Source organism: Piliocolobus tephrosceles, chromosome 3 (genome assembly GCF_002776525.5).
Source record: "Piliocolobus tephrosceles isolate RC106 chromosome 3, ASM277652v3, whole genome shotgun sequence".
NCBI lineage: Eukaryota > Metazoa > Chordata > Mammalia > Primates > Cercopithecidae > Piliocolobus > Piliocolobus tephrosceles.
This window is the reverse complement of record NC_045436.1, coordinates 42,781,220-42,797,439: the sequence shown is the minus strand read 5'-3', so window position 1 is coordinate 42,797,439 and position 16,220 is coordinate 42,781,220.

Below are 16,220 nucleotides of genomic sequence, written 5' to 3'. Positions count from 1 at the left end.
TGGGAGGAAATTCTAAAACTGGCTAGGAGTGATGTTTTAAAATTGCCATGTATTAATACTATCAAATAACCAAATATTATTTGATCGTACCAAATCAGGGTGAAAGGTAAAGTGTTTTATGAGATTCAAGTGCAACTTACCTAAAAGTAATATTTTAAAATTGACACACTGTTTTCCTACAAAAGCTCCATGGTCTATTAATTTGCCAGTGAAAGTTACTGAGCTACTTTTGTTTGTTAATGAGATAAATGCCAAACACAAATGTGAGTTAAGCTTGATACTGTGAATGAAGCCACTATGATATGTAATGTCAAAGCCATCTCTCATCAAAAAGCACTATGAGCGTGTCATGTCTAGATTCTGGGGGTAAACCCTTGGTTAATAATAGCATAGAAGAATCACAAATTTATTCACACTATAATGACATGTAAAGAAAATACAGATTTCCACTTCCTCCTATAATTGAGTCTATCTTTCTCATAAGCCTCTACCTGGTAGATAATGAGAGGAAAAAAAAAACTTAACATAGTCTGATTCAATAATTTAAAATATCCCTTTGGTAAATGCTCCATCTCTGAGGTCATGAATGAGGTCAAGATCAGTCTCTTAAATATCACTCCAGATCATCTCTGGCTTTATCAGCAAGGAGTGTGGTGTGTACGATCAGATGGTGACAGAAAAGACAATAGGCATCCTCCGGACCCTCTTTGGCCCCTTAGGCACAGTGACTTGTTCGGGTTGGATTTAAACACTAAATTGTGACGAGCCCATCTCTGGGCTTCCTGCTGGCATCTGTTACTGAAAGGCTGCTGCGTTTCCTGGCTTTGTGTGGATTCTGTGAAGTCCACTCATGTTCCAGGCTTGGGTTTGCCATGAGCAAGTGCTGCAGCCTGTCAGAGTCTGCCCCTCCTCTTCCCTCTGCCCTTTGCCTAGGCTGTGCACTTAGCTGTGAGGGCATCCCTTACCCTTCTCCTACTACAGATCCCTGGCCCATTCAGTGGCTCTCCTTGGAGGCCTGTGGGCTTGTTTGAGTTCCATTCACATCCCAGAGGTGTGAAATAGACCTGGGAAAGCTAAACCTGGCCCTTCTTCTGCTCAATCCTGTTCTGCTACTCAGTGCTCGGCTGTGGCCATCCTGCCCCCTCCACCACCCCGTGTTGAGGTGTTCACTCTATATGGAAGTTCCTTACAGGGTTCCAAACTGGGCAAATTATTCTCCTTTGACCCAACACCTCTCCTCCCTTGGCTTCTGACCAGAAAGAGAAAAAATGGGGACATGTATGTCTCACCCAGCCTCTCCCATTTTTCTCTCCTTCTAACAATCTCCTGCTAGGGGGAGAGTTGGGTGAGAATTCCCGTAGGTAAACTCCACAAACTGTCAGTCTTGACTCTTGAAATTTTAAAGAATCTTGGTTATTAGAAATACCTCAGCTGGCAGAGACACAACAAATAAAGAAAACTTCAGGCCAATATCCTTGATGAACATCAATGCAAAAATCCTCAACAAAATACTGGCAAACTGAATCTAGAAGCACATAGAAAAACTAATCCACCATGATCAAGTATGCTTTATTCCTGGAATGCAAGGATGGTTCAATATATGCAAATCAATAAATGTGATTCATCACATAAACAGGACTAAAGACAAAAACTATGATTATCTTGATAGATGCAGACAAGGCTTTTGATAAATTCAACACACCTTTATGATAAAAACTCTCAATAAACCAGGAATTGAAGGAACAAACCTCAAAATAATAAGAACCATCTATGACAAACCCACAGCCAACATCATATTGAATGAGCAAGCTGGAAGCATTCCCCTTGAATAGCAGCACAAGACAAGAATGCTTTCTCTCACCACTCCTATTTAACATAGTATTAGAAGTCCTGGCCAGAGCAATAAGGCAAGAGAAAGAAATAAAGTACATCCAAATAGGAAGAGAGGAAGTCAAACTATCATTGTTTAGAGATGACATGATTCTATATCTAGAAAACCCCATAGTCTTGGCCCAAAAGCTCCTTTAGCTGATCAACAACTTCAGCAAAGTCTCAGGATACAAAATCAAAATACAAAAATCACTAACATCCCGAAACACCAACAGTTAAGCTGAAAGCCAATTCCGGAATGCGATCCCATTCACAACTGTCACAAACATAATAAAATACCTAAGAATACAGCTAACCAGGTGAAAGAGCTCTACAATGAGAATTACAAACCACTGCTCAAAGAAATCAGAGATGACACAAACATGGAAAAATATTTCATGCTCATGGATAGGAAGAATCAGTATCATTAAAATGGTCATGCTACCCAAAACAATTTATAGATGCAATGCTATTCCTATCAAACTACCAATACCATTCTTCACAGAACTAGAAAAAGTTTGTGTAAGCAAAAAAATCTGATTATAACTTTTTAAATTTAGAACCTTAACTCTAATGGTGTTTCTGTATAGTTTAAATATAAATGATATATTTAGTTTGTATAAACCAATATAAAATTCCCAGTAATGCATCTACCACATATGTGAGAGAATATCACTATGCCTTGTTTGGTATATTACCAAGGGTTTTGCCCTATTTGAAAAAGTCACCAAGTTTCTACTTCTTGTTGAGTCACATAGCTGGATAGTTCTGCATGGCTAGCTGCCATACTCAGGATGACTGTGGAGGCACAAATATTTTGTCTTCTGGTGTCATTTGTACCCTAGCATTATGTTGAAATGCTTATTAGTTCACCATTTGCCAATTATTATGAAATGCATATTATTTGCCAATTTCTTCTACTCTCCTTTATGTTATAATTAGAGCACTCTCATGTGCTCTAATTTAAATAACATAGTATCTTGTGTTAGCTCTAAAAATGTCTTTCTAAGACAGTAAAAGGAAAAGAAAATATAAAACTATTTGTTGGGGGAGAAGGGATTGGGGAAGCATTGGTCAACAAACACAAAATTTCCAGTTACACAGGAGGAATAAGTTCAAGAGACCTCTTGAACATCATGGTATCTATAGTTAATAACAATATATTGTATACTTGAAAATTGCAAGGAGATTTTAAGCACTTGGCACAAAAAATACATATGTGATGTCATGCATATGTTAAAGAGCCTGATTTAGCCATTCCACAATATACACATTTATCAAAACATCATGCTAGATACCATAGTATACACAATTTTTAATTGTCAATTTAAAATACATAAATAAAGATTTGTTATATAAAGAGAGTTAGAATCAGATAAGGTTAAGAGTCACTGTTCTATGCAGTTCCTATTTTTCTGCTTTCCATATTGAGTGCTTCCTGTGTGCCAAATGCTAAGTATTTCCCAGACTTGCTCTCCTTCACTTTTCCCAACCTTCTATAGATGATATAAAACTACACAATTTTATATTGGTTTATATAAACTAAAGCTTAAAGAATCTAAGTAAACAAGTAAGTGGAAAAATCCAAGATTCAAGTTCAAGTCCACCTGGCTGCAAGGCCTGGCATCTTAACCATTCCATGTATTTAACTAATGTAGAAAAAGGTCATCTTTTGTAAATATTACTACCATATTTCTATGTACATAGTTTAACAACCTACTTATTGAAGATATTTATCTAGCAATTAAAAGATATTTATCCAGCAACTAAGCACTACAGCCTTTTGTTTTAATGTACGCTTTGTGTGGTTTTTAATAAACTGTTACCTAATTGCCTTACTCAGCCTATCTGTGCTATCATAACTTCTTTAATGTTTTATGTGGAAAAATACTAATCCTTAAAATGTAAGTTATTAGCTAACAATTTTTAAATGCAGTATTTCTCTAGAGTCCTTCATCCAGAAAATCCTAAGTACTTCAGCAACACTAATCCTATATGGAAAATAGCCCCACTCTAATTATGAAAAATGACAATGAGTACATTTCCATCCAAGCTGTTACCTCAGAGAGGAGTCAGATCACAGAACACCTAAAAAGTGCAATAGACTCATCCAGTTTCAGAAAACGGTTTTGCTCAGCAGCCATTATGCATCTAGGTCAACAGAGAATGTCAGCTGATAAAAATAAAGACAATGATGAGTGCCTGTAATATGACCACCACTTTACGTGTATTATTAGGTTGATGCAAAAGTTACTGAGATTTTTGCCATTGAAAGTACAGGCAAGTCAGGCATGGTAACTCATGCCTGTAATCCCAGCACTTTGGAAGGCTGAGGCAGGTCCATCACCTGAGGTCAGGAGTTCGAGATCAGCCAGGCCAACACGGTGAAACCCTGTCTTTACTAAAAGTACAAAAATTAGCTGGGCGTGGTGGTGGGCACCTGTAATCCCAGCTACTCTGGAGGCTGAGGCAGGAGAATCACCTGAACCCAAGAGGTGCAGGTTGCAGTGAGTGAGATGGTGCCATTGCACTCCAGTCTGGGCAACAAGAGTGAAACTCTATCAAAAAAGAAAGAGAGAGAGAAAGAGAGAGACAGAGAGAGAGAAGGAAGGGAGGGAGGGAGGGAGGAAGAGGAAAAAAATCACAATTACTTTTGCACCAAGCTAGTATTTATTTATTAACCCATGAGTTAGGTATTATCACCTTTATTATACAGAACAACAACTGAGGGCTCCAAGAGGTTTAAGTGACTTAAGAGACTCCAACACAGAGTGTGCAAGCTGGGATTGGAGCCCAGCATGTTCCATTATGCTAATCTACTCGACTTCATGTGTGTGGGGATTTGAGGCAGTTATAGGGAGTCATATTATGACAGGGAAGTTTTGGTGTGGGCTATGGATTAAACCTTCAGTTAAGTCTTGCTTACACCTAGGAAGTCTAATATCCAGTGAATGTTCCCAACTGTCTCTAACACATAAGGATTTCACTGGATTTGGGCAGTTCACATGCCACTTCAAGGATGGGAATGTTTCTTGGGAAATCCAACAGTGACAGGAAAGCTTGAGTACACTCTTTAATAGCATGCAAATGATGGAAGTAGAAATTCCCAGAACTGTTTTCGCCACTTTCCTGCACTCTCTCCATTTTTGGTACTGCTATTTGATAGCTCTCATGTCCTAGGAAAGTCGTATCACTGCTGAGAAACTCTTTCTTTAAAGGCATATATAACTTCTATATTCTCATCATCTTCTTTCATTTGTTTTGGGACAGAACTTTAGAAAGTTAAATTGAAAATTTAAAAACTAAATATAAAAGCAGCAGCCACTGGGTGTCACTGATTTACCACTTGAATGTACCTCGTCCCACATATCTATAGCAGGAAAATACCTGGCCTTTTTATTGGACTATTTCAAAGTACTTTATGTTCTTGAGTGCTATAGATAAGCAGAAGAATTTAAAATGTTTAAAACATGAATTTTGTGACACTGAGAAGCTCAATGACCATTACTGTATGCTCTGTTACAGCTATTTATAACTGCAAGTAATAATATTCCCATTTTAGAGAGGGATACACTAAAGCAGAGCAAGCCAACAAATCAAGGATGGCAGAGAACACACTCTTAAACTTTATTATTTAAATCAGGACTTTGTGGCCAGGTGCGATGACTCACACCTGTAATCCTGGCACTTTGGGAGGCCGAGGCAGGTGCATCACCTGATTTCAGGAGTTTGAGACCAGCCTGGCCAACATGGTGAAACCCCATCTCTACTAAAAATACAAAAATTATCCAGTGTAGTGGTGTGCATCTATAATCCCAGCTACTTGGAAGGCTGAAGCAGGAGAATCACTTGAACCTGGGAGGCAGAGGTCACAGTGAGCTGAGATTGCCCCACTGCACTCCAACCTGGGCAACAAGAGCAAAACTCCATCTCAAAAATAAAAGAAATAAAAAATAAATCAGGACTTTCATGTTGTATTTTTATTTAAAGATAATTCTCTAAAGCCAGGAATACAGAACCCATTATTTCATTCTTGCTCGTATCCCCCCAACCCCAATTCTACATCTAAGATGAAGAAAAAGAAATCATTTCAGAACATTTCCAAAGAATTTCAGGATTCAGCTCCATTCCAAGGTGGCTGAATAGGAACAGCTTTGCTCTACGGCTCCCAGCTTGATCAATGCAGAAGACGGGTGATTTCTGTATTTCTAACTGAGATACCTGGCTCATCTCACTGGGACTGGTTGGACAGTGGGTGCAGCCCATGGAGGGTGAGCCGAAGCAGGGTGGGGCGTCGCCTCACCTGGGAAGTGCAAGGGGTCAGGGATTTCCCTTTAAGCCAGGAATACAGAGCCCATTATTTCATTCTTGCTCATATCCCCACCAATTCTATATGTAAGATGAAGAAAAATAAATCATTTCAGAACATTTCCAAAGAATTTCAGGATTCAGCTCCATTCCAAGGTGGCCGAATAGGAACAGCTTTGGTCTGCAGCTCCCAGCGCGATCAACACAGAAGCCAGGTGATTTCTGCATTTCCAACTGAGATACCTGGTTCATCTCACTGGGACTGGTTGGACAGTGGGTGCAGCCCACAGAGGGTGAGCCGAAGCAGGGCGGGGCATCGCTTCACCCAGGAAGTGCAAGGGGTTGGGGCATTTCCCTTTCCTAGCCAAAGGAAGCTGTGACAGACTGTACTTGGAAAAATGGGTCATTTCCACCCAAATACTGCGCTTTCCCCCAAGGTCTTAGCAACTGGCAGACAAGGAGATTCTCTCCCATGCCTGGCTCAGCGGGTCCCACACCCATGGAGCCTTCCTCACTGCTAGCCCAGCAGTCTGAGATCGAACTGCAAGGCGGCAGCCTGGCTGGGGGAGGGGCGTCTGCCATTGCTGAGGCTTAAGTAGGTAAACAAAGCAGACTGAAAGCTTGAACTGGACAGAGCCCACCACAGTTCAGCAAGGCTGACTGCCTCTATAGACTCCACCTCTGTTGGCAGGGCAGAGCTGAACAAAAGGCAGCAGACAACTTCTGAAGACTTAAACCTCCCTGTCTGACAGCTCTCCCAGCACGGCGTTTGAGCTCTGAGAATGGACAGACTGCTTTCTCAAGGGGGTCCCTGACCCCTGTGTAGCCTAACTGGGAGACACCTCCCAGTAGGGGCCGACAGACACCTCATATAGGTGAATGCCCCTCTGGGATGAAGCTTCCAGAGGAAGGATCAGGCAGCAATATTTGCTGTTCTGCAATATTTGCTCTTCTTCAGCCTCAGTTGGTGATACCCAGGCAAACAGGGTCTGGAGGAGACCTCCAGCAAATTCCAACAGATGTGCTGCTGAGGGACCTGACTTTTATAAGAAAAACTAACAAACAGAAAGGAATAGCATTAACATCAGCAAAAAGGACATCTACACCAAAACCCCATCTGTAGGTCACCAACATCAAAGACTAAAGGTAGATAAAATCACACAGATGGGAGCAAATCAGAAAAGAAAAGTTGAAAATTCTAAAAACCAGAGCACCTCTTCTCCTCCAAAGGATTGCAGCTCCTTGCCAGCAATGGAACAAAGCTAGATGGAGAATGATTTTGATGAGTTGACAGAGTAGGCTTCAGAAGGTCGGTAATAGCAAACTTCTCCAAGCTAAAGGAGCATGTTCTAACCCATCACAAGGACACTAAAAACCTTGAAAAAAAGGTTAGATGAATGACTAACTAGAATAAACAGTGTAGAGAAGAACTTAGATGACCTAATGGAGCTGAAAACCATGGCACGAGAACTTCATGATGCATGCACAAGCTTCAATAGCTGATTCAATCAAGTGGAAGAAACAGTATCAGTGATTGAAGATCAAATTAATGAAATAAAGTGAGAAGACAACTTTAGAGAAAAAAGAGTAAAAAGAAACAAACAAAGCCTCCAAGAAATATGGGACTATGTGAAAAGACCAAATCTATGTTTGACTGGTATACCTGAATGTGATGGGGAGAATGGAACCAAGTTGGAAAACACTCTTTAGCATATTATCCAGGAGAACTTCCCCAACCTAACAAGGTGGGCCAACATTCAAATTCAGGAAATACAGAAAACAGCACAAAGATACTCCTCAAGAAGACCAACCCCAAGACACATTATTGTCAGATTCAACAAGGTTGAAACGAAGGGAAAAATGTTAATGGCAGCCAGAGAGAAAGGTTGGGTTACCTACAAAGGGAAGCCCATGAGACTAATGGCAGATCTCTTGGCAGAAACCCTACAAGCCAGAAGAGAGTGGGGGACCAATATTCAACATTCTTAAAGAAAGGAAATTTCAACCCAGAATTTCATATCCAGTCAAACTAAGCTTCATAAGTGAAGGAAAAATAAAATCCTTTACAGACAAGCAAATGCTTAGAGATTTTGTCACCACTAGGCCTGCCTTACAAGAGCTCCTGAAGGAAGCACTAAACATGGAAAGGAACAACTGGTACCAACCACTGCAAAAACATACCAAATTGTAAAGACCATCAACACTATGAAGAAACTGCATCAATTAATGGGCAAAATAACCAGCTAACATTATAATGGCAGAATTAAATTCACACATAACAATATTAACCTTTAATGTAAATTGGCTAAATGCCCCAATTAGAAGAAATGAACTGGCAAATTGGATAAAAAGTCCAGACCCATTGGTGTACTGTATTCAGGAGACCCATCTCACATGCAGAGACATACATAGGCTCAAAATAAAGGGATGAAGGAAGATCTACCAAGCAAATGGAAAGCAAAAAAAGCAGGGGTTGCAATCCTAGTCTCTGATAAAACAGACTTTAAACCAACAAAGATCAAAAGAGACAAAGAAGGCCATTACATAATGGTAAAGGGATCAATTCAACAAGAAGAGCTAACTATCCTAAATATATATGCACCCAATACAGGAGCACCCAGATTCATAAAGCAAATCCCTGGAGATCTACGAAGAGACTTAGACTCCCACATAATAATAATGGGAGGCTTTAACACCCCACTATCAATATTAGACAGATCAATGAGACAGAAGGTTAACAAGGGTAGCCAGGACATGAATTCAGCTATGCACCAAACAGATCTAATAGACATCTATAGAACTCTCCACCCCAAATCAACAGAATATACATTCTTCTCATCACCACATCGCACTTATTCTAAAATTGATCACATAATTGGAAGTAAAGCACTCCTCAGCAAATGTAAAAGAACAGAAATCACAACAAACTGTTTCTCAGACCACAGTGCAATCAAATTAGAACTCAGGATTAAGAAACTCACTCAAAACCACACAACTACATGGAAACTGAACAACTTGCTGCTGAATAACTACTGGGTAAATAACAAAATGAAGGCAGAAATAAAGATGTTCTGGCTGGGCATAGGGCTCATGTCTGTCATCCCAGCACTTTGGGAGACCGAAGCGGGTGGATCACAAGGTCAGGAGATCGAGACCATCCTGGCTAACATGGTGAAACCCCATCTCTACTAAATATACAAAAAATTAGCCAGGTGTGATGGTGGGTGCCTGTAGTTCCAGTTACTCGGGAGGCTGAGGCAGGGAAATGGTGTGAACCAAGGAGGTGGAGCTTGCAGTGAGCGGAGATCATGCTACTGGACTCCAGACTGGCTGACAGAGCAAGACTCCATCAAAAAAGAAAAGAAATAAAGATATTCTTTGAAACCAGTGAGAACAAAGACACAGTGTACCAGAATCTCTGGGACACATTTAAAGCAGTTTGTAGAGGGAAATTCATAGCACTAAATGCCCACAAGAGAAAGAAGGAAAGATCTAAAATTGACACCCTAACATCACAATTAGAAGAACTAGAGAAGCAAGAGCAAACACATTCAAAAGCTAGCAGAAGGCAAGAAATAACCAAGATCAGAGCAGAACTGAAGGAGAGAGAGATACAAAAAAACCCTTCAAAAAATCAATGAGTTCAGGAGCTGGTTTTTTGAAAAGATCAACAAAATTGATAGACTGCTAGCAAGACTAATAAAGAAGAACAAAGAGAAAAATCAAATAGATGCAATAAAAAATGATAAAGGGGATATCACCACCCATCCCACAGAAATACAAACTACCATCAGAAAATACTATAAACACCTCTATGCAAATAAACAAGAAAACCTAGAAGAAATGGATAAATTCCTGTACACATAAACCCTCCCAAAACCAAACCAGGAAGAAGTTGAATCTCTGAATACACCAACAGGCTCTGAAATTGAGGTAATATTTTTTTTTTATTATACTTTAAGTTCTAGTGTACCTGTGCGCAATGTGCAGATTTGTTACATATGTATACATGCACCATGTTGGTTTATTGCATGCATTAATTCGTCATTTACATTAGGTATTTCTCCTAATGCTTTCCATCCCCCAGCCCCCCACCCCAAAACAGGCCCCAGTGTGTGATGTTCCCTACCCTGTGTCCAAGTGTTCTCATTGTTCAATTCCCACCTATGAGTGAGAATATGTGGTGTTTGGTTTTCTGTCCTTGCAATAGTTTGCTCAGAATGATGGTTTTCAGCTTCATCCATGCCCCTGAAAAGCAGATGAACTCATCCTTTTTTATGGCTGCATAGTGTTCTGTGGTGTATATGTGCCACATTTTCTTAATCCAGTCTATCACTGACAAATATTTTGGTTGGTTCCAAGTCTTTGCTATTGTGAATAGTGAATTGAGGCAATAATTAATAGCCTACCAACCGAAACAAAGTCCACGACCAGATGGATTCACAGCTGAATTCTACCAGTGGTACAAAGATGAGCTGGCACCATTCCTTCTGAAACTATTCCAATCAATAATAAAAGAGGGATTCCTCCCTACTCATTTTATGAGACCAGCATCATCCTGATACCAAAGTCTGACAGAAACACAACACAAAAAGAAAATTTTAGACCAATAGCCCTGATGAACATCAATGCTTAAAATCCTCAAACTGGCAAACCGAATCCAGCAGCACATTAAAAAGCTTATCCACCACAATCAAGTCGGCTTCTTCCCTGGGATACAAGGCTGGTTCACCATACGCAAATCAATAAATGTAATCCATCACATAAACAGAGCCAATGACAAAAACCACATGATTATCTCAATAGATGCAGAAAAGGCCTTCAACAAAAATCAACAGCCCTTCATGCTAAAAACTCTCAATAAACTAGGTATTGATGGAATGTACCTCAAAATAATAAGAGCTATTTATGACAAACCCACAGCCAATGTCATACTGAATGGGCAAACTGGAAGCATTCCCTTTGAAAACTGGCACAAACAAGGATGCTTTCTCTCATCCCTCCTATTCAACATGGTGTTGGAAATTCTGGATAGGGCAATCAGGCAAGAGAAAGAAATAAAGGGTATTCAACTAGGAAAAGAGGAAGTCAAATTGTCCCTGTTTGCAGATGACATGATTGTATATTTAGAAAACCCCATTGTCTCAGCCTGAAATCTTAAGCTGATAAGCAACTTCAGCAAAGTTTCAGGATACAAAATCAATGTGCAAAAATCACAAACATTCCCATACACCAATAATAGACAGAGAGCCAAATCATGAGTGAACTCCCATTCACAATTGCTTCAAAGAGAATAAAATACCTAGGAATACAACTTACAAGGGATGTGAAGGACCTCTTTAAGGAGAACTACAAACCACTGCTCAGTGAAATAAAAGAGGGCACAAACAAATGGAAGAACGTTCCATGCTCATGGATAGGAAGAATCAATATCATGAAAATGGCCATACTGCCCAAGGTAATTTATAGATTCAATGCCATCCCCATCAAGCTATCAATGACTTTCTTCATAGAACTGGAAAAAACTACTTCAAAGCTCGTATGGAACCAAAAAAGAGCCCGCATTGCCAAGATAATCCTAAGCAAAAGAACAAAGCTGCAGGCATCATGCTACCTGACTTCAAACTATACTACAAGGCTACAGTAACGAAAACAGCATGGTACTGTTACCAGAACAGAGATGTAGACCAATGGAACAGAACAGAGGCCTCAGAAATAATGCCACACATCTACAACCATCTGATCTTTGACTCTGACAAAAACAAGAAATGGGGAAAGGATTCCTTATTTAATCAATGGTGCTGGGAAAACTGGCTAGCCATATGTACAAAGCTGAAACTGAATCCCTTCCTTACACCTTATACAAAAATTAATTCAAGATGGATTAAAGACTTAAGTGTTAGACCTAAAACCATAAAAACCCTAGAAGAAAACCTAGGCAATACCATTCAGAACATAGGCATGGGCAAAGACTTCATGACTAAAACACCAAAAGCAATGGCAACAAAACTCAAAATAGACAAATGGGATCTTATTAGAGCTTCCACACTGCCAAAGAAACTACCATCAGAGTGAACAGGCAACCTACAGAATGGGAGAAAATTTTTGCAATCTTCCCAACTGACAAAGCGCTAATATCCAGAATCTACAAAGAACTCAAACAAATTTACAAGAAAAAAACAAACAACCCCATCAAAAAGTGGGCAAAGGATATGAACAGACAACTTCTCAAAAGAAGACATTTATGCAGCCAACAGACACAAGAAAAAATGCTCATCGTCACTGGTCATCAGAGAAATGCAATTCAAAACCACAATGCAATACCATCTCACGCCAGTTACAATGGCGATCATTAAAAAGTCAGGAAACAACAGAGGCTGGAGAGGATATGGAGAAATAGGAATGCTTTTACACTGTCGGTGGGAGTGTAAATTAGTTCACCATTGTGGAAGACAGTGTGGCAACTCCTCAAGGATCTAGAACTAGAAACACCATTTGACCCAGCCATCCCATTACTGGGTATATACCAAAAGGATTATAAATCATGCTACTATAAAGACACATGCACACACATGTTTACTGCAGCACTATTCACAGTAGTAAAGACTTGGAACCAACCCAAATGCCCATCCATGATAGACTGGATAAAGAAAATGTGGCACATATACACCATGGAATACTGTGCAGCCACAAAAAAGGATGAGTTCATGTCCTTTGTAGGGACATGGATGAAACTTGAAACCATCATTCTGAGCAAACTATCACAAGGACAGAAAACCAAACACCTCATATTCTCACTCATAGGTGGGTATTGAACAATTAGAACACTTGAACACAGGGCGGACATCACACACCAGGGCCTGTCATAGGGCGGGACTGGGGGAGGGATAGCATTAGGAGAAATATCTAATGTAAATAATGAGTTGATGGGTGCAGCAAACCAACATGACACATGTATACCTACATAACAAACCTGCACGTTAGGCACATGTACCCTGGAACTTAAAGTATAATAATAATAAAAAAAAGAATTTCAGGATTCAGATTATGTTCCAAGTACCTAAAACATGCTATTAGGTGCTATCATTTAACATATGTCTATTCTGATATTTACAGCGGTATCTTATCTAATCCTAACCACAAAACAATAAGTAGGTTATCATTATCCTCAGATGAAAACAATATCTGGGACTCAGAGAGAGTAACTTATAATAAGATCCCAAAGGAAACAAGATGAAGACTTCAGATATAAGCCCATATCTTTAGCTCCCAAGGCCATGATCCTTCTGCTACACCAGGCTATATCTTTATAAAAATGTTATCTCTATTTTTGGCCATATCCCTTTCAAAACCATTTAATGTTGTACCAAACCTTTGGTTAACCAAGTAGTAGGTGATAAAAATATTAAATGCAGACAACTGTCATTTTAGATCATTTTAAGATGACTTTGTCACCAAAGATTATTTCCCAGGTAATTCCATTTGCCAACGGAATTAGTTACAGTCTCTTATCCCCCAAAGATTACAAATTTTCCCCAGACTCCTCAGGGTGAAATCTGGTCTGGGATTTAGTGTCTCTAGATCTTCTGCTGTCTAAGCAGAACAGCTCTTATCTCTTTCCACAGTGGATATGTTCCTGCTCTCTCATTTTTGGCTTGAAAATAGCCATCTATCTGGACAAATATACTCCTTATTTAGGCTAAAGCATGATTAAAAGCCTTGGGGTTATTTGTTTATCTTCCAAATAGGTACAGGGAGAGCCCAGCAAGGCTATAAAATCTTAAGCTTCGTGATTCTCCCTTGCCAAAAGGATTAGGCTCAGAGCTGGAGGACTTTCTCGGGAGAAGATAAGATAGTGTGTCTACATTACCATTCGCTCCTGCCAAGTTCCTGCTCTGCAATAAGCCAGCTTTCTTGTTAACAGCCGTCTCACTCCTTCTCTCCTGGAATCGCACCTTGATTGTGGATTTTTCCTTCTTTAACCTACAGTCAAAACATTATGAGTTGTTTTTCACTCTCTCACTCTAGATCTTTGGGTTTCCTCTTAGATCTGGATATGGTGGTAATTTTTCCATGGATTCTGTATAGTCTGGCAAACAATCTTATTATTTTATATTTTAAAAAGGAGTTGGGTTCTAAAAGACAATGTTCTTTTAATCTTTCCATTCTTCATTTTAAGGAAAATGCAGTATTTTTCTCGTCATGCTCAGCAAATCTCTGATATTTGGAGAATGATAGGTATCTTCTCCTGCTCCTTTCAAACACATTTTTATAATAACATCAAAATGCACCTGAAAAACTGATACAAAACTCAAGCTTCCTCTCTTGATGATTATTTCAAAACAGAGACGAAATAAATGCACAAGAGATGCAATCTAACTGAAACTCAATTTTATTTATTAAAAATAATATTACAAATTTTATCTTAAAACTAGATTATTTATAGAAAAAAGCCTACAAGTAATATATGGTTTTTATTTTTTTATTTTTATTATTATTTCTTTTTCATATTTTCCTTTGGATTTTTTTTTAAATTATACTTTAAGTTCTAGGGTACATGTGCATAACCAATGGAACAGAACAGAGTCCTCAGAATTAATACCACACATCTACAGCCATCTGATCTTTGACAAACCTGAGAAAAACAAGAAATGGGGAAAGGATTCCCTATTTAATAAATGGTGCTGGGAAAATTGGCTAGCCATAAGTAGAAAGCTGAAACTGGATCCTTTCCTTACTTCTTATACGAAAATTAATTCAAGATGGATTAGAGACTTAAATGTTAGACCTAATACCATAAAAACCCTAGAAGAAAACCTAGGTAATACCATTCAGGACATAGGCATGGGCAAGGACTTCATGTCTAAAACACCAAAAGGAACGGCAGCAAAAGCCAAAATTGACAAATGGGATCTAATTAAACTAAAGAGCTTCTGCATGGCAAAAGAAACTACCATCAGAGTGAACAGGCAACCTACAGAATGGGAGAAAATTTTTGCAACTACTCATCTGACAAAGGGCTAATATCCAGAACCTACAAAGAACTCAAACAAATTTACAAGAAAAAACCAAACAACCCCATCAAAAAGTGGGCAAAAGATATGAACAGACATTTCTCAAAAGAAGACATTCACATAGCCAACAGACACATGAAAAAATGCTCATCATCACTGGCCATCAGAGAAATGCAAATCAAAACCACAATGAGATACCATCTCACACCAGGTAGAATGGCGATCATTAAAAAGTCAGGAAACAACAGGTGTTGGAGAGGATGTGGAGAAATAGGAACACTTTTACACTGTTGGTGGGATTGTAAACTAGTTCAACCATTATGGAAAACAGTATGGCGATTCCTCAAGGATCTAGATCTAGATGTACCATATGACCCAGCCATCCCACTACTGGGTATATACCCAAAGGATTATAAATCATGCTGCCATAAAGACACATGCACACGTATGTTTATTGCGGCACTATTCACAATAGCAAGGACTTGGAATCAACCCAAATGTCCATCTGTGACAGACTGGATTAAGAAAATGTGGCACATATACACCATGGAATATTATGCAGCCATAAAAAAGGACGAGTTTGAGTCCTTTGTAGGGACATGGATGCAGCTGGAAACCATCATTCATAGCAAACTATCACAAGAACAGAAAACCAAACACCGCATGTTCTCACTCATAGGTGGGAACTGAACAATGAGATCACTTGGACTGGGGAAGGGGAACATCACACACTGGGGCCTATCATGGGGAGGGGGGAGGGGGGAGGGATTGCACTGGGAGTTATACCTGATGTAAATGACGAGTTGATGGGTGCTGACAAGTTGATGGGTGCAGCACACCAACATGGCACAAGTATACATATGTAACAAACCTGCACGTTAATATATGGTTTTTAATACCAGCCTCTCTACTGCCCACACGATCTCAGTTGTTGGTTACAGTACTGGGGTATGACTGTTTAAGAGGTGTGGGAATGGATATTAGACATATTGTGATACATTACACACAAGGTTATCTGCAAAAATGCAG